This window comes from Balaenoptera physalus (genome assembly GCF_965194825.1).
Source record: "Balaenoptera physalus genome assembly, chromosome: 1".
NCBI classification, from domain to species: Eukaryota; Metazoa; Chordata; class Mammalia; order Artiodactyla; family Balaenopteridae; genus Balaenoptera; species Balaenoptera physalus.
In genome coordinates, this window is record NC_138882.1 from 179,052,142 (window position 1) to 179,071,964 (window position 19,823).

At 51.4% G+C, this 19,823-nt stretch overlaps 2 long non-coding RNA genes across 2 annotated transcripts in view; one reads left to right on the top strand and one right to left on the bottom strand.

Annotated features, from left to right (window-relative positions):
• The first annotated feature begins 4,222 nt into the window (after positions 1 to 4,222).
• LOC309646171 lies at positions 4,223 to 13,801 on the top strand. The gene is made up of 3 exons (XR_014255201.1): positions 4,223 to 6,718; positions 12,941 to 13,288; positions 13,499 to 13,801. It is a non-coding gene; the product is annotated as an uncharacterized lncRNA (long non-coding RNA).
• Positions 13,802 to 14,796: 995 nt separating this feature from the next.
• LOC309646161 overlaps positions 14,797 to 19,823 on the bottom strand; it is a 38,213-nt gene continuing 33,186 nt past the window's right edge. The window contains exon 4 of the long non-coding RNA XR_014255197.1: positions 14,797 to 15,716. This is a non-coding gene — a long non-coding RNA (uncharacterized lncRNA). The remainder of the gene's footprint in view (positions 15,717 to 19,823) is intronic.

Below are 19,823 nucleotides of genomic sequence, written 5' to 3' on the forward strand. Positions count from 1 at the left end.
TCCCAGTGGGCCACAAGAGGTGTGAGTCTGGGGCCTGAGGCTGAGCTGGTCGTGGGGCAGAGGTGACAAGGAAGGCAGGGGCCAGCAGGAACCCCAGACCCTGGGGTATCCCTGTCGCAGCCCTGGTGCCATCACCACCAGTGACCAGCAGCCTTGGCACAGGCAGGAGCTGGCACCGGAAGAAGGGAATCTGATATGGAAGAAAGCAGCAACCCTGAGTCTAGATTGGGCTCTGCTTCTCATTGCTCGCGTGACCTCCCTGAGCCTCTGTTTCCTCGCTGGCAAAATGGACATAGTCTTTGTATCTCCTGGTTTGCTGGAGGAGCAAATGAAATAATGCTGGTGAAGAGCTGCACACAGGTCAGGTTGTCGGAAGCGGAGGAAATCCAGGTGGGCCTGCAGTAGCTGGGGCAGGGCTGGGGTAGGGGTCCAGCTGCAGGGTTGGAGGCTCATGCCAGCAAGAGGTGAGCCGGCAATTATGTTCAGAAGGGATATATTCAACCCCGCTGGCCCAGCTGATCGAATGGAGAATAACAGGATGTTTTTAAAAAGGTTTCCATCTGCCCCTCCGGCCCGCAGGCGGGAGCTACCACCCTGGCACCCTCTTCACTCGTATCCACTGTCGAGGAGCGTGAAGCATGAAGGCGGAGGAAGAGCCCAGAATTCAGATCAGACCCAGCTGCCTCTGGCCATGTGACTTTGAACCGGCTGGTAACCTCAGGGCAAACTGAGGATGGTTGGGTGGTTGAGAGTAAATAAAAAGACATCCCTTCTCTCCCCCTCTGTCCTCACTTTGTTCCAGAAAATTATTCAAGGCTGATGTAAAGTACCTGGCACACAGCGGGCACTCATTCATCCAAAACCACCCTCAGGGTGGCCTCTTGGTGGCTGGCCCTGTGGCCCCCGCCCCTGTGACCCAGCCAGAGACCCCATCCCGCCTCTCCCCTGGGACCTGGTGGGCTTCGGGGAAAGCTGGACCAGCGGCCCCAGAGGAGAAGGCTGGGGGCGTGGGGGCCCGGGCAGCTGCCCTGGGATGATCTGTCAGGTGCAAGCTGGGCTGTAGGGATGCGTCGTCTCGGGGGCATCCCGGCATCTGCACTGCCTGTTTCTTTCCTGGCACTCAGTCATCAATGCACTGCCACTGAGCACAGGTTCTGGCTTCCGGAAGTGTTGGGGGCACCCAGCTGGGGGCCCTCGAGCCTCCAACTGGCTTGGACACAGGGTTCACCGAGCCCAGGGCTGGGGAACAAGAGGTGGGGGTGGGAGGTGGGAGGTGTTGTCCCAAACAGACAGACAGACAGACGGACCGAACCAAGATGGCCCCCAAGCTTAGTCACTGTTTCAACTTTTCACATTTGAACCCAACACAGCGGATGTCAAACTCGGGCCCCTGCCCAGACTCCCACATCCTCCGTCCCTTCTCCGGGCCCCTCTGCCTCCTCCTACTCGCCCCCCACCTCCGCCGGAGTTTATGGATGGCTCCCAACCTTACCCTGACACTGTGGGATCCTCACTTCCTGTGTTTATCTTGGAGAGGGATGGGGCTCTCTCCTCTCACCCACCGGGGCGGCTGAATGCCCGCCCCACGCAGGTTGCAGCGCCTACGCTCAGGGCACACAGCACGCGCGCGTGTGTGTGTGTGTGTGTGTACGCGCACACACACGGGCACTGGGGTGTTGGTGTCCCGGGCAGTGTCTGCGGGGCCAGGAAGCCCGGCTCTCCTTCCGGGATCTTCATGTCCCCTGAGCAGGTCTGTAGGGGTGTGAGGGGATAGTGTGTCATCCCTGGGACCTGAGTCATGTCAGGTGGAGGCAGGCACACAAGGGACTGAGCGCTACCGGCTGCATCCCCACGCACAGCTCTCTCCGGCCTCACCCGTGTCGCCCCCGGTTTGCCAGGAGAGCTGAGGCTCAGCGAGGTGACGTGGGGAGCAGAGTCAGAGAGCCGCTGAGGGGGTGGAGGGGAGTCTAGAACCCAAGGTGTGCCTTTTTCTTCTTTCCTTAATAGCTGCGTGGTTTTTCACCCCAATTGGAAACATAAAAAAAGTATAATGAAGAAAAATAAAATAATCCATAATTCCATGAAAGAGCACCATTGTTAACATTTTGTATATATCTTCCAGACTTTCTTCATGTATATATACATGCATATAGAACTTGTTTAATTAAAAAATGGGATTGTATTATGCATACAGCTTCTTTCCCTCCTTCCCCCCTTCCCTCCCTCCTTCCTTCCTTTCTATCTTTTTTACTTTTTATTATTAAAAAACTCAACATATACGAATGTAGAGAGAATAGCACAAACAACCCCCAACACACGGGTACGGGGCACCGGGTTCCGGTAGTAAGTCTGGGTGAGCAGCTTGTCCGGAAGTCGCTGTCCTTGACCCAGATCATTTTCTCAGAGAATTGTCTGGACCAAGGGAGCACAAAGGGTGTGGAAGATTCCGCTCCTAGTGCCCAGTGACATCCTCCCAGAGCAAGGTTAACTGTCCACCACCCTCCTCCCACCTGCACCCCCAGGGAGGATCCAGTTCCCTCCCCTTGGAAACAACAGAGGTCCCACTCTGAAGGCTGGGAAGGGTCCTTGGGGTCCCTGAGAGGTGGGACCTGTGCAGGGAGAACCCGGACCTCCCCCATCTCCTCTCATAGCATCCCTTCCCCCACCATTGCTCACAGCAACCCCACAGCCAGCTCCAGCTTCCCTAACCCTTGGAATCCCTCTTCTCCCATCCAGAGGAAAATCTGCTCAGCAGCCAATGGACGTTATGCCTGATGACCAGTTTGATTTCCTGCACCACATTGCTCACACATGGAGCACCCAAGGGTCCCAAAGGTGAGCAAGGCCCCTGGGAGATCGGGCAGTGGAGGAGGCCTTGTGTACACAGCAGACAGTGTTGGGGGCTGTAGCCAAGGAATAGCATTAATCTCACTCAGCCTCGGTCTCCTCGTCTGTGAAATGGGGATGATACTCGTACCAGCCTGGTTCAATTGCTATGAGCACTAAATAAGGTCATATACAGAAAGCGCCTTTACACGTGACAAGAGCTAAACCTTGTTTGCTGTTATTTTCAAGGGAGCTGATGCCTGATCCCAAGGCAGCGTGTTGGTGGCAGAGTTGGCCCCGCTTACCCAGAGGAACAATGTAAAGGGCACATCCTCATGGAGCTTACAACTAAATCATTAAAACAAATGATCATAAATTGGGCCAAGTACCATTAGGAAGACAGAGGACTGGACTGGACTGGAGAACAGATTGGGTTACCAGCTGGAGGCCTCCCAGAGGAGGTGACATTTAATCAGAGACCTGAAAGATGAGAGGTCTTGGGAACGGTGGGGAGAAGAGTGTTCCACACAGAGGGAGCAGCATGTGCAAAGGCCCTGAGGTGGGGGGATGAGCTTGCTGAGTTTCAAGGAACAGAAAGGAAGCCAGAGTGGCTGGAGCAGAGTGAGTGAGCAGAGAGTGGCCGGACAGCGCTGGGGGCGGGGTGGGCATGGCACCTGGGTGTCGTGCGTCCGCATCCTGGCTGATGCCTGGCTGTTGTCTGATTAGGCGCCACCAAGTCCTTCTTCCTGGCATGTGAGTCCCACTTGCCCCTGGACAGGGCTTGGGTCTTTGTTCCCTTTTGCCTCCCCCAGTACCTCATTCAAGGCTTAGCACCCAGGGCCCCTCGAAGCCCCAGACCCCTGGGTGGGCGGGCGCCTTCTCCAGGCCTCTCCAGACTGTGCAGCCCTGACTTGGCCTTGACCAGAGTATGCAGTGCGCCTGGGACCAGGCCAGGGCTGTGGGAGGCCGGTCTCCCTCCTGCTTTCATCTGCCGGTGAGATCTCTTTCATCGGATCTGTTGTTTTTAGACCATGTGCTGCGCTGTGGACAGTGAGTGAAAGTTCAGGAACACACCCTTCTAAATCTGCACAGAATAAGAGAAGGATCCAAGCATCGGGGTGTCCGACACCCCATGGGCCCTCCCCTCCCCCGTCCCACCAAGGACTCCTTGGGGCCTACCGTCAGGGGAAAAACTAAGAAAACTGAGGAACTGGATGAGTGACAGGCAGATTGGAACTGGAGAGGAACTGGATGCATGGAACCCGGCACCAGAAGAATAGGGTCTTGCTCAGCATCACACAGCATGTGGGACCAGAGCTAGACTAGAGCCCAGGACCTGAGCACCCAGCGGTGGCTGGACACTGTAAGGGAGATGAACTATTGCTGTGAGAAGCACCCAGGTGTGGGATGGCACACCAGGCCAGAGTCGGGGCCTCTGGACCAGCTGGGTGATCTTGGGTGACCTTGGGCAAGTCCGTACCCCTCTGAGCCTCTGTTTTCCTCCTCTGTAAAGGGTTTCTGCCTATAATGTTGGGAGGCCCTGAAATCACATGACACCAGGCCAAGGGATTCTGTGAGCTGCAAACTGCTGTATCTGTGCAAGGCTCTTCATCTTTGTTTTATAGTTGTTTGTTATTTTTTAACCAATCAGTGCTGCACTCCACCCTTGCAGGTACATTCTGTTACTCTCCAGCTTGGGTTAAAGGTAGGTGGCAGGGGTTGAAAATCAGACTAACTCACGTGACATATTTAGCAAACAACACAGTGCTGATCCAGCATCTGGCACCAATTTGCATGCCTCCGCTGACAGGCAGCTCACTACTGAACAAGGCTGCCATGTTTCATGGTGGAACAGCTCTGATTGGTCATACAGTGTCTCTCACATTGAGCTGAAATCTGCTCCCCATGCTGATGTCACTGGCCCTGGAATAATCCCAGTTACCTATTTCTGTGGTGATCCTTTCAGAGTCCCATGACCCTGGCTATGCTTCCCTGCCAGCTCCAAGAGGCCAGCCTGATTCTGATTTCTGGGGTCTTTCTCTTCTCTTTTCTGAGTTTTCTACGATGAGTATGTGCTGCTTTTTCTATTTTTAAAATTCACTTTTAAATTATATTATTTGTGAGAACCAAACAATACAAAATATAAGAAGAGGAAATAAAAGTCCTCCCATTTCTCTCCCTCCAAACCCCACTCTACTCGAGGCCCAGAGGAGCATCCTTCCAAGTTTTTCTGTGCCTTTGGTTATATATATACATAAACACAGAACCACATAGAGACCACAGAGCAGGCTGCACAGGGAAGGGGTTGACCTTGCCTGCAGCATGCACTTGAATCCCACCTCTTAACCTCAGTTTGCTCATCTGTAAAATGGGACAATTGTGCTACCTACTGTGCAGGATCATTATGAGAACTAAGTGAATTAATGCACACGAAGTGCTTATTAAACCAGTGCTGAGCACATGGGAGCCATCAGCGGTGTTTATTTTTCCAGTTAAAAACAAATGGGGTCATATGTGCATTTCTTCCTGCAACTTGCATTTTCATTGTGGACAGCTTTCCATGTGGGCACAGGTAGTTCCGTCTCATCTTGTTAATGACTGCACGGTGGCATGTTTGTGACTGTACCCATGATTTGTCCATTTTTAATACCAGGAAAAGTCATTTTTTAACAAAAGCCCCAGGGTGAGGCCCTTAGGCAGCCAATCGCCACTGTTGGCGTCATTTTTTTTTCCCTTGGAAAACCTTTAGTTCTCTCCTTGGTGGCCCACAGTGGCCCTGAGCAGTCCAGGCCAGCTCTTGGGCATAAGGACCAGGCTCTGACCCAGAAAGCAGCTGGGCTCAAACAGGATTTAATCCTGGTGGTGGTGGTGGTGGTCAGGAGAGGGCGAGTGCAAAAGAGAAGTGACCCCGCAATGCTTGTGGTGTGGCTAGGGTCCCTCAGAGAGTGGCAGGGCTAGTCAGGGAAGGCTTCCTGGAGGAAGCAGGATCTGAGTGGAGCCTTGAGGAGTAAGAGGGAGTTGAATAGAGCTATCTAGCAGATACAGATGGGGTTGGGGGAGGTGTACTTGTCGCAGAGATGAGCCCATATGGGACAGTGAGGATTTTGGGTATCTAGAACTAAAAAGCCACACACAGGAAAAGGAAGACCTTGAACACCAGGTTGTATGTGGGCTTCCCCTGCCAGCAATAGGGAGCCACTGAAGGTTCTGGAGCGGGGGAGTCTCCACTCTGTGTGACCCTAAGAAAAGCTCTAAACCTCTCTAAGCTTCAGCGGCCTGTGTGCCTGGAGTAGATTTGGGGGAGGTATAGGGGGTTCCTTAGGGGCTAAAATTTGGGATCGGGCCCTGCTTGCTCTAATCAAGGGGACCCAGAGAAGTGGGGGCAATGTCAGAGGTCAATCCCTGCCTTCAGATCCCTGCTTCACAGAATTCAAACCGTTTCCTTTCCTTTTAACCTGCCGGCTTTCCAGAGAAATCTGATTTTGCAAACATGTTTTCTTAGCCGAGGGGAAATGAGTGCTATGCAAACAATGAAGATAGCTGTGCACGATAAGGGCCTCCAGGCTGTGCTGGCAGCCTGGCCTGAATGGAAAAGAGGGACCGAGGTCAGGTGGCCCTGGCGCCACTGGCTGCTGTAGGCATGGAGAAGACCCCGGGCCTCAGAATGTTCGAGCTGGATGGGGCCTTGGGCATTATCCTCCCCAGAGCGGTCCAGGGAGGGCAGGGACTTGCCTAGGGCACATAGCAGGAGGGCCTGACCCTCTGGCAGTGCTGTCCCCTGCACTCAGTGGGAGGGCTGGCCAGACTCCCTTTGTCTGTAGCAGGCTGTGCTGCTTGACCCACGCTTGGATCCTGTGTCTGGTCGATGGTGGCCCTGGAAGGTCCTCTCCAGGTAGGGACTCACGGAGCGGGGAGGAATTGGGTGGTTGGGGTCAAGGAAGGGGCACTGGGGTAAAAGGTGTGTCTTCTGCCTGAGCACTGGTTTTAAGCCTTGATGGAGAAAAGGGCGAGAGAAGAAGCTACCCAAGCCGTTGTCATGGAGACCACGAAAGACCAGGGCCCAGGGATGGCTGCCGCATAACACGGTGACAAATCCTGAACTAGAGTTGGCCTAAGGCCACCCCGTGGCCACCTCACTGCAAGCCTCACAGCAGCTCTGGCACCTGGAAGCTCAGGGTAGGGGGTGGGCACACCCGGTGAGGCTCTTTCGTGGAGCACCGGTACCTGGGGCAGTAGTAAGGCCCCTACCAAGACATTAAGACTCTGAGCAGACTTGTTACAGGACACGACGGGCAGGGGACTCCTTGGGAGGTGCAGGAAGTAAGCGGCCTTCCAGCTGGGGGTGGGGAGGGGGCCTGGTGGGGAGATGAGGTCTAAGAACCTTCTTTACCTGGGTATTGATGTCAGGGTGATCTCGGGGGTACCTGCAGGCCCGTGAGGCCTCGTCCTCTGCTCTACATCAACCCCAGGTGCTTGGGGTCTACTGGGCTGACCCCTCAGTTCAGAATGAACAAGTCTCTCTTGCCTTCTGGGGTGCCGGGCACTGTGCCAGAAGCTTTCACACCCGGTGGGGCTGGTATTTGTTCCATTTCCCAGATAAGGAGAGCAAAGTTCCTCAGCTGCCCTGAAAGTCCTCTCTCGAGGACATTCACACCCCACCCCACCCCTCGACCCCCCTGCACCATGTGCTTTTCCTAGGAGAAGCTGTTAACAGTGGAATTTCTGGCACTGCAACGTACTAAAAGTGGGAGACATTGCTGGGCTCTTTGCACTCCTGGGGGCACCCACAGCTCCAGCCAAGCACCAGGGAAGAGAACCAACTTCCATGGCTGCCCCAGCACCCCATCAGTGCCTCCTGGTTCCACTTTGGGAACCAGGGATGTGGGACGCTTTCCCACATCATTTCATCTTCCTGAGGACCACTCCACTCAGAACCACGCAGCGAGGCACAGCCACATCCCTTCCACTGTCTTTGCTGGTCAGTAAGATGCCAAAGTCAGCTTAGCCACTGTCTCACATGCGTGACCAGCAAAAGACTCAGGTCTTGGCCTGACCTAACCTTGGACAATGAGACAGGCAGAGGGGCAGGCAGTCCCAAAGGCCCCATCCTTCCCTGGAGCCAATCTCCTTTGTGCAACCTCTCTGAGCCTCAGTTTTCCCACCTGTAAAATGGGGGTCATAGAAACAATACCTCATAGGCCTGTTGTCTCTCTCCAATGCCTAACAAGGGCACTGAGCAAACTTAGAGGCCAAGGTTCACCTGCTCCCTATCCTATACAGCAGGGGTCCCCAACCCCTGGGCTGTGGACCGGTATCAGTCCGCGGCCTGTTAGGAACTGGGCCGCTCGGCAGGAGGTGAGCAGCGCGCGAGCGAGCAAAGCTTCATCTGCTTCTCCCTATCGCTCCCCATCGCTTGCATTACCCCCTGAATCATCCCCGCCCTCCCCCACCCCCCGCCCCGTCAGTGGAATAATTGTCTTCCACGAAACCAGTCCCTGGTGCCAAAAAGGTTGGGGACCACTGCTATACAGGACTAGATTCCCTGTCTGCTTCCCATCAAGCCAGGGCCACCAGCAGCCCATGGGCAGCCATGCTGGGTCCATATCTTGGCACCTCTACTTCCCAGCCTACTGCCCAGTGACCTTAGGCAAGTTCCCAAGCCTCTCAGAGCCTCTGTTTCTTCCTGTCTAGAATGGGGACTATAGCAGCACTTCACTCACTGAGTTGTTTTGAGGATTAAGTGAAACTTAGCCTGGGGCTTAGTATTTAGTTTATACTCAAAAAACATCAACCATGAATGCAGCTGAGAAGCACAGTAAATATGGAGAATAGAAAGTGTTTCATCCCCAGGGAGGCCACATCCATCTCGCTTTATTAGATCATAAGTGCTTTTAACAAGGCAAACAACAGACGGCAGGCAGCCCGCCAGCAAGGGCCAAGAACCCGAGTCTAGTCCTTCAAGCCCCTGGACATCAAAAACAACAACAGAAAAGGCCGAACATCAAAGAATGAACAACAAGTCCAAACATTTCACTGCGCTCTTATCTTAATTAAAGCAAGTCATATGCAGGGGTTTTGATGACACAAGTTGAAAAGCCAGGGTCTGGTTTTATTGGATTTTGCTGACACCCACAGAGAAGTCTGTGACTTGCCCAAGGTCACCTAGCACCCTGGGGCCAGAGTCAGGGCCCAAACCCAGGCCTCAGATGCTAGAGCCAGGGTCCCTTCCATAACCCCTGGCCCCTGGCCCCAGCCCGAGCAACCAGGATCCAGGGTTGGAGTGTCAGGGGAGAGGCATTAGTTCATTCATTCATCAATATATTTACTAATATTAAATGAAGATCTACCTTCCAGGCACTGTTCTAGGCTCTGGGTTTACAGCAATGAGCAAGATACTGTGGTGGGGGAGGAGAAGGGAAACAGATGTCAACAAATAAAAACAAATACCTATTTCATTGCAACTGTGGTAAATGCTATTCCCTATGCCCCTTCTCTGAGCTCTGGGATTCCTTAGTCAAAAGAACATAATAGAAGTGTTACTATAACACTTACCGGGCCCAAACCAACTTCCCTGTCTCTTGGAACCCAGCCACCATGGTATGAGGAAATCCAAGCTGCTCCAGGGAGAGGTCCACACAGGGAGAAACGGACCAGTAGTCATGTAAGTGCTCCATCTTGGAAATGGATCCCCCGGACCCAGTCAACCAGCCCTAGCTGACACCGTGTGGAGCAGAGACAGCTAATTGCAAATTCACAAGCAAAACAAAAGATTGCTGTTGCTTTCAAGCCATTAAGTTTCAGGGTGGCAACAGGCAACTAGAACGGTACGTTTCACTTTCATGGGGTGGGGGGGAGGTTCAACGGTGACCTCATTTTATAGATGAAGAAACTGAGGCTCAGAAGGGTTAAAATGGCTTGCTCGACATCACACAGGCAATGAGTGGCAAAGCCAGATTCAGTGACTTCAAATCCTGTATTTTTCCATCCTACCTCATTATTGTTGGCTCAGCAGCAGGGCCACCAGGAGCACCTGCATTAACGCCTTCCTGACTCAAAAGCAATAAACTCCAAAGGTGAGCTTTCAGGCTTGGTACAAAATGAGTGAGGAGACCATTTTTGAGCAAGGAAGCTTCCAGCATTCTTAGAGCCCTTCTAACTGTGCCATGTAGATGGGTGTCTGCTACTTGTTTAGTAAGGAGACTCCATGGTGGTGTTTGAGACGAGCAAAGAGAGGCTCATTTCCCTGTTCTGGGCCTTTCTTTCCCCATCTGCTGAAAGGGAATGAGAAAACCATCCCTGTTCTGCTCAAGCTGCGGCCGGAGATGAGCTTACAGATAACATACGCCGTCTTCCCCAGAGGCCCCTTGTCAGATGCGAGCATTCCATTTGGAAAGAAATGAATAATAGCTAAGACTCCCACGATGAGAATTTCAATGCAAGGAAGTCCATGGTAGGCAGGCAGGGAGAGGGCAAAACCTATCCCTGGAGGCTTTGTAAGTAAAGCCCCCTCCAAAATGTGTTGCTACTGAGGCTGGAAGCAGCCTAGAAAGCTACAGGCTGGAAGGCAGGAGCCCTGGGTTCTGATCCCAGCATTGCCTCTGATGTGCTGTGTGACCTTGGCCAAGTCACTGTCCCTCTCTGGATCCTCACACATACAATAAGAAGATAAGCCAGCTGATTTGGAAGATCCTGATGGTGGCCAACAGATAGGCAGGGATGACCAATCCCAAAAAATCTGTGACAAACTTCCCCAGCCCCCAACCCCAGAAGCTCACTGAGTTTAGCAGCTGGTGAAGAACAAATCCCTTGGGCTGTTTCTAGAAGCAATGATGTAGGTGAGCTCCACTAGGCAAATCCCACCTCCCCTCCTCCTCCCCCTTCTCCTCCATTGTCATAGTTATTATTTATTTGACTTTTAGATGGGCCACCCAGAGTTCTTTTTAAAGATAAAAATATCATAACTCAAAGCTTCCACCAGCAACCCAATCCCATCTGCATGATGGAGGGTTGCACTCAATAGATTTGTTCCCTCTAGCTCTGACCCTTTTAAGGTCTTATAAGATGAGAGAGCGCACTTTAAATATCAGATTGAAGATCATGATGCCAATGTTGATGCTGGTGAAGGTGGCATCCCGTACCAGCACTCACTCTGTGCCAGGCACCGTGCCCACTTTATATGTACCATCTCGTTAATGTCTCACAACGGGCCTATAGAGTAGTCAACTGTCATTCTTGCTTTTACACAGATGAAGAAACGGAGCCCGGGAGAAGGAGAGTAATGGTGCACGTTTGCAGCGTTAGCAGTCGCGATCCAGACCGAGGCAGTCTGCCTCCAGAGCCTCACTTCTGAATAATTAGGCTCTTTTGCTCCCTGGCAACAGCAGCCAGAATCTGATACAACCACTACTGCTACCATTACTGCTTCCTTTACTGAGCACTTGTTACGTGCTTATTATTATGCGTGAGGCCAGGGCTTTACACCTTGTTCTCCAAAATCCATGCTGCAGAACCAATTAACCCAAAACTTGGTGGCTTAAAACAATGGCAGCTATTTCTTTCGTTTATGACTCTGCAATTTGGGTAGGGCTCAGTGGGGACAGCTTAGCTCCGTCTGGGCTGGGATGCCTGCAACCCCTGGGGCAGGAAGGGCTGGGGGCTGGCTGGGTGCCCCCCTCTGTCTTCGTGGAGCCTCAGGGCCTCCCTGTATGGTCTCTCCAGCTCAGCTCCACTCAGGGTGGTCAAATTCCTTACAGGGCGATGGGGGTTCAATGAGACGAAAGGGAAGCAGCAAGGCTCCTTCTGACCCAACTGCGAAGACTGGCAGCGTCACTCCTGCCCCATTCTGTTGGCTACGAGCAAGCACTGAGGCCAGTCCAGATTCCGGGGGAGAACAACTGAGCCCCACATCTCAGTGGGAGGAGGGTCGGAGGATTTATGGCCATCTTTAATCCACCACACTTATGCTCTTGAGTAAGGACCTGTACAACCTATGAGATTCATTTATTCACTCAGATTTATGGAGCGTGGACATGCAGACACTCTTGCAGGCCCTGGGAGAGAGCAGTGCATGGAGATGTTATTATACCCACTTTACAGACGAGGCAATGGAGAGTTAAAAAGATTTAAGTGCCAGTGAAAGGGCCCAGCACTTTCCCTGTAGACTCTTGCTGATTCTCGACAAGAGCACGAGGTAGGCACTGTGATTGCCGGCCTGGAAGTGGAAGAGCTGGATTCGAACCCTGCTCGATGGGATTCTAAGGCCAGGCAGTCACCCAGCAGCCCATGCTGCCTCATCTTAGCATGTTCTACATCTGCGCTTCACTGTGACACTGATGCAGGGGGCCCAGAGGACGTGCGGGCACGCTTTGGGAAGGGCCAGGCTAGTGGAAGAGAAGGCCCACTGGTGCTGTTAAAAAGCCAGCCCCGAGGAGAGTGTGAGGGAGGGAAGGGCCAGAGCACGGATGATGGCGCAGCCTGAACCGGTCACCACGGCAACTGCAGGGCCTGTCTGGAGCCAGCAGCTTGCCAGGCCTTGGCCCCATAAAGCCTGGGAGGGAGGCAGAGGGGGCGGGCCGGCAGGGCATAAATCAGGGAGTTCTATGCCCCTGACTCCGGGCAGACGATTTATGGGGCTGCTCAGAGCCCAGTGGATGCACTGGGGAGAGAGGAGAGGATCTCCCGTTCCCACCGCCCCTGGGGCCCTGCTTGGTGCGGGTTGGGCAGGAAGAGGCGCCTGAGCCTGGGAGCCCCTCCAGGCCACCCTCGGCGCTGTGGGAGGGCCCTGCCCCCACCAGGCATGCACCGGTCCCTCTGTGCCCACCTAACCAGCATGCTGCCCACATGCTGACAGAAAAACTTCAAAAAACAAGTCTTATCCTTGACTGCTTGAGATGCATGCCGATATTTTCCATCCTATTCCGTTCTGTTCCTTTTGTAAGATGCTGGTCACAACCCACTAAATTAATGTCATGAGTCACTCGTGGTTTGTGACCCGCAATTAGATAAACACTGAGCCAGAGGAAGCCAGGAGGGGAAACTGAGGCTCCCTCAGCCCTCCCTCCCCGCATACAGCTGGAACAGATTTTATCGTCATCATCTCTTCTATCGTCCCCAGAAGCACCTGGGTCTGCCTCCAAGACCCAAGCTCGTTCCACTATCCAACCAACCCTGATAGCGATGCAAGATGGAACCAGCTTCCTTAGGAGGTAAAGAGCCACCCGTCTCTGGAGTCATTCAAGCAAAAGTTGAACAACTCCTTTCTGCGGTGCTTCACAGGATCCCAGCATCCCTCACGGAGGGGGCAGACCTGATGCTCTGAGCTGACACAGGATGGCAGGCAGGCAGCCAGATGCTGACAGCTGAGTCACGGATGGGATGGGAGAGAAGCTGTGTGCCAGCCAGAGCAGCTGGGCTCAGAGCTTCCGGCGGACTCAGACAGGGAAGCAAGGGTGTCATCAAGAAGGTGAGTGTGCCTGGTGGGGCCCTGGCAGAGACAGAGGGCAGGCAGCTGGGCCCATTAGGCAGGGGGCCCTGGCACCCAGCCCCGCCCTCCTGGCACCTCTGCACCCATCTGTCCAGACCTGAAGGCGGCTTGTGCCTCCCTTGGCTGGTCCCTTCCTCCCTGAACAAGCCCCACAATCGCTCTCTCCCCTCACCTCCTGCCCCTGTAAAGGTCTGCTCCTCTCGGTTGCCCTCGCAGCCCTCTGCCTCCAGAAGGAAGTTCCTCTTACCAGGTCCTGCTGAGATGCTAAGAATTGCTGGTGACAATATTTCAGCACAGCAGCGGGACCTAGTGCTCCAGATTCAGACGGATCTGGGTCCCAGTCCCCGCGCTGCCACGCACCAGTTTGAGACCTTGAGCAAAATACTTCACCTGTCCAAGCCTAGTTCTTTCGCCAATAAAATGGGCTGATAATTCCTACCTTGGGATTATTGATAGGGGAAGATGTCCACAGCACATTAAGTTAAAAAGGCAAATATGTTCCCATGTTTGTTAAAAACAAAAAACCTACATTTATATGTTTGCATGCACAGAAAAGTTTGGAGGGAAACACCCAAACAGGTAGCAGAGGGACATTGGAAGGGGGAGAGGTGGACGATTTTTATCTCAAACTCTATACACTCCTAAATTTTTGAAAAAGTTTAAACCAATAAGCATGTATTAACTGTGTAACAAATAAAGTGAAATTTTAAAAGTCTGCTGCCCCCCTTCATTCTTGTTGTGAGACTTAAAAGGGCAAATGTACAGAGAAGGCTCAGCCCAGCATCCACCCATCCCTCACTCCTGGTTCATTCTTTCTTCCAGGGCTTTTGTGGAATCCCAGGGTTGTTTTGTTTTTTTTTAAACTGATTAATTAAAGATGTATAAAGATATATAAAAATTCTCTTCCAATTAATCGGACAACCGATGACTCTCCTTCACGACAGAGAATGTTTGCTGACCACAGTCTGGCCGGGAACAGCTGAGTGGTGGAGTCTCATGAGTATCAGTGGTCCTCCTTTCTCTGCCTGGGAAAAGCAGCCTTTAAACTTCACACCAACCCTATGGGGTGGACACTGTTATTGGCGAATGAGGTTCAGAGCTAAAGGTCTCATCCAAGGTTAAAGAGCTTGTGAGGGGTGGGACTGGGGAAACCTGGGTCCTTCCACCTGACCCTTGTGCCTGGAGCCTCTCTAGGGGTTTCCCCTGGAACAGGAGTGGAATTTCCGCTCTGGGTGACTGGAGGACAGAACTAGGCACAAAAACATGAAATGGGGGAAGTGAGGCTCAGCTACTGCCAGCCTCCTCTGCTCCAGGCCTGAACTCAGTCCTTTGGCTCCTTTAATCCTCACAGCAGACCTCCATCTCCTCAGAGCCTCCACACTGTCTGTTCTGTCTGCCTAGAATGCTGTTCCACCACAAGTCTGAACTCTGGATTTTCTCAACATTCAGGTTTCCTCAGAGAGACCTGCTCTGACCATCCAGGTTCAACGAGGGCCCCCCCATGACCCTGGCCAAACCCCATCACTGTGCACCCCTTCTGGCTTTATCGGGCGTAAGGCTGCCACCTGGTTTACTAGGAGTTAATAGGATACACTATTGTCTGTGTCCATCCTGGAGGGCTGGGCCTGGCCTGTTGGCTAGGGAGCTCCTTTCCGTGTACTTGGAATGGTGCTCTGCGCACACAGTAGGCACTCAATAAGGATCTGGCAGGCAGTGTTGGTGACTCACGCACATCCCCTCAGCATCCTCTTCCTGTGCATCCTGACCCCAACACTTCCAACTTCCACCACCTGCGCTTCTCATCCGGGGGCTTCTCTGGCTGCCTGAGTCTTCCTCCCTGTCCACACACTGGTCAAGCCAGGGGCGGGGTGTCAGTGTCCCCGGGAGCATCCTTCAGGCAAGGACAGATGGAAGCTGGTGGACAAGTACCCCAGCTCCCTCCCCTTGGCTGGGGTCACTCTGGGGCATTTTAGCCCCTGTCTCCCTGAGCTCTGCAGAGGGACCCAGCCCCAGTTTCCCACGACAGCAGCAATCTGCTGAACGGTACGCTGCTCTTTGTTTACTGTTTCCTCCCCTGCCTGTCTGTATTAGTTTCTAGGGCCACCATAGCAAAATACCACAAACTGGGTAGCTGAAAGCAACAGAAATGTATTGTTTCACAGTTCAGGAGGCCAGACGTCCAATATTAAGATGTCGGCAGGGTTGGTTCCTTCTTGCAGGCTCAGAGGGAGAACCGGTTCCGTGCCCCTCTCCTAGCTTCTGGTGGTTGCTGCCAATCCTTGGCGTTCCTTGACGTGTGACAGCGTAACTCCGATCTCTGCTTCCATCAGCACAGGGCATTTTCCCTGTGTGGGTGTCTGTCTTCGCATAGCTGTCTTCCTTCAGTGTGTGTCCATGTGCCCACAACCTACAAGGGCACCAATCATTGAATTAGCGTCCACCCTAATCTAATATCACCTCATCTTCACTTCATTATGGCTGCAAAGACCCTATTTCCAAATATGGTCACATTCACAGATACCAGGAGTTAGGACTTGAACATTGTTTTGGGGGGAACACAGTTCAGTCCACAGCACTTTCCCTGTCTCAGTTTCCCCGACTCCTTCCCTGTGGTTCTTCCTGGGAGCACTTTTCAAATACTTGCATTCAAATCCTTGTCTTTAGTCTGCTTCTGGGGAAGCACAGGCTAAGATAAAATACGTGTTGAATGAATGACGGAAGTTTGACAGGGGAGGAAACTCATAGGGATGAGAGCCCTTGATCAGGGACTGATGCTGTTGCCGGTGAGCACAGAGCTGGGACTTTACCCCGCATCTGTCTGTTTCAACAGCCCCCAAGCAGAGAGGCTATGCAGAGCTGCCTGTCGACAGCATGGTTGCTTTTAAGGTAGTGAGCTCCCCATCCCTGGAAGGCTGCAAATGTGCCAGCAGGAATTGCTGCACAAGGCTGAGAGTTGGTTTGGGTGACCTCAAAGGCCCGACTAGCCCTGACATCTGAGTCTGTACATTTTAAAAGCATGTGGTAAGAAATCCAGGCCTCAGGGTCAGAGAGCAGAATAACCTTCCCCTGACCTCCCCAGAGCCTCGCAACAAAGCCAAGTTTCTCCAGAATCAGCTTTAATTTGATGTCTCTTCTTCTCGTTTATTAAAGGGCCACAAAAGAGAGAAAACCACTTGAATTGTCCCCAAGACGGGCTGGCTATAAATGTCTCCATAAAAGGACCCAGCCTGGGCTCTGGTGCCCAGCAATTACAGCTGCCGTGAGACCCGCCCAGACGACCAGCCCAAGGCACCTCTTTGGTCTCCTCCCTGCCCAGGCAGGTCACTGCCAGCAAGAGTACCTCTTGTGCGGCAGGCTATGGACCCCGAGGTTCCCCCAGGAACTCTATAAACACTCCCAGCTCTTGTCCAAGCACAGGGGCCACCTGGATCTGGGGGCGCATGCCCCAATTTCCTTCAAGGTTATAGCAAGCCCAACTGGGAGAGCGTGGAGGAGTTCTCTTGCACAAATGCCCTTCCTCGCCCCTCAGTTTCCTCGTGTGTCTCCAGCCTCAGGCAGAAGGTGGGGAAAAGTCAGAGCCTCATGCCCCTCCCCCAGAGCTGTGATGGCTCCCCCTTGCCCAGTGAACAAAGCCCCAAGCCTCATTCTGGTTGGAGGTAGAGGGAGAGAGATGCTAACAGAACAGCGACTACAAACATGGGCTCTGGTTCAAGTCCCTGCTGCTCCACTCACTAGCTGTGTAACTTCAGGCAAGTTGTTGAACCTCTCTGAGCTTCTGTATCCTTATACGTTAGATGGGTTGAGAATAAAGATACTGAGTTCACAGGGTTGTTGTAATGCTTCAATTTAGAGTTAACCCATGAAAAGCCCTCAGCATAGTGCCTGCCACCTAAGTGCACTCAATAAAAGCCAAGTTTATTATCTATTGAGTATTCTCTATGTGGCCCGTATCACATAAGATGGTGATGTCACATTGATTATCTCATTTGATCATCACAAGCACCCCATGAAGTAGATATTATCATTGTCCCCGCTTTACTGAAGACACAACAGCAGTCAAGTAGTTCCCCCCAACAGTTTCACAGGAAAAGGGGTGGAGCTAACATTTGAATCCTGGTTTCTCTGACTCCAGGGCCTGGGGTTTTTCAGGACTCTGGGCAGTCCTTGGATAGAAGAGGAAAGTGTGTCTGGCTCGCCCCAGTTGTGCCACTGTTTCTTCCTTCCTTTCCCCCTTCTTTTATTCATTTAACAAACATGCACTGAGGACCTGCTGCAGACTAGAGGCTATAGGTTCCACGCCCTCAGGGGACCCACAGCCTGTGGGTCCCTCTGGCTTCCTCCAGAAACTATGGTTTTCAAGTGTAGAGTTTCAGAGTCTACTAAACCTTCCAGCGCAGCTCAGAGTCTCTCTCTAGGAAGCCTGTCCCAATCTACTCTCTCAGTTCAGTCGCCACAGTTAACATTTCGTGACATCAACTGTGTGCCAGGCATGGTGCTCGGTGCTGCCCAGGCATGAGCCCATCGGTGCAGTAGGATGGGGCAGGCCCTAGGCTTTCTGACTGTTGAGGCAGAAGGCACATGGAGGTCCAGAGAAAATGCTAATCCATAGCCTGTCCCTCCTTCTAGGGGCAGGATCCCCTGCATGTTTGTAAAAGCCAAAGTGCTTCCAATGGCTGAACCTGCCCTGGCCCAACCATGACTTCATCTCCTACTCCTTGCTTCCTTGCTCACTCTGCTCCAGACACACTGGGATCCTTGCTACATCTTGATCCACCAAGCATAGTCTCACCTCAGGACCTTTGCACATACCCTTCCTTCTGTCCAGAAGTCCTCCTCCCAGACAGCAACATGCCTTGCTTCTTCATCTCCTTCAGGTTTCTGCTCAAATGTCATTGAGGCCTTCCCTGACTACCCTGTTAGAAATTGCAACCCAACCCCGACCCCACACTCCCTGTCCTCTGACCTTGCTTCTTTTCCCGTCATAGTACTTCTCGTCACCTGGCATATTAAATATTTAAATTATTTGTTAGCATTTGTCTCCCCACTCACTGCTCCCCCAACCAAGAATGTGATCTCTAAGAGGTCAGTACTTTTTTTGTCTCTTTTGTTGACTGAAGTATTCCCAGACCTTTGCATATAACATATATAGAGTATACGACAGGCTTGTAGGTGCTCAAAAAGTGCTTGTTGACATGGAACCCTACTCAATGATCTGTGGTGACCTAAATGGGAAGGAAATCTAAAAAAGAGTGGATATATGTATACGTATAACTGATTCACTTTGCTGTACAGCAGAAACGAATACAACATTATAAAGCAATTATACTCCAATATAAATTAATTTAAAAAAAAGTGCTTGTTGATTGAATGAATGAGTGTATCTCTATAGTTCCAAAAACGCTTTGTAAATGGTAGGTAATAGTTCATAAACAGCAGGTAGGCAGTAAGTGAATATGGCTTTTTAAAACAGCTGTATTGACTTACTGCCTACCTACTGTGTATTATATAGCTTTTATAATATAGCTTCAATTATTCAAAGTGTACAGTTTGATCAGCTTTGACATATGTGTGCACCTGTGAAACCAGCGCTACAGACGAGATAGTCGCCTAATTCCTCCTTCCCCCAACAACCCAGGAAACCCCGGATCTGTTTTCTGTCACTAAAGATTAGTTTGCATTTTCTAGAATTTTACATAAATGGAATCACAGAGTATGCACCTCTGGCTTTTGCACTCAGCATAATTATATTGAGATTGATTCATGTTGTCTCGTATATCGGAGTTTGTACCTTTTTATTGTTGAGTAGTATTCCATTGAATGGATAGATCATAATATGTTTATCAATTCAGCTGTTAATGGACATTTGGTTATTTCCAGTTTGGGACTATTACAAATAAGGCTGCCATGAATGTTTACGTACAAGTCTTTGTATGGATATATGAGACTTTTGACTTCTTTTCTCTTGGGTGAGCACCTGGACCAGAATGATTGGATTCCATGGTAGGTGTATTTTAACTTTATAAGAAACTGCCAAACTCTTTTCCAAAGGGTTTGTGCCATTTCACATTCCTATAAGAGCTCCAGTTGTTCCACATCTCATCAATACCTGATATGGTCAGTCTTTTAGATTTCAGCCATTCTGATAGGTGTGCAGTGGTATCTCACTGTGCTTTAATTTGCATTTCCCTAATGGCTAATAATACTGAGCATCTTTTCACATGCTTATTTGCCATCCATATGTCTTCTTTGGTGAAGTAACTGTTCAAAACTTTTGCCCATTTAAAAAATTGGGTTGTATATTCTCTTACAATTTTTATAGTTCTTTATGTATTCTGGATATGTCCTTTATTAGAAGAAAATTCCCAATCCGTGGCTTATCTTTTCATTCTCATAACAGTGTTTTTTGGGTAGTAGAAGTTTTTTTATATTTTAGTGAAGTATAATTTGTCCATTGCTTCTTTTATGGATGGTGCTTTTGGTGTCTTACCTAAGAAATATTTGCCTAACCCAAGGT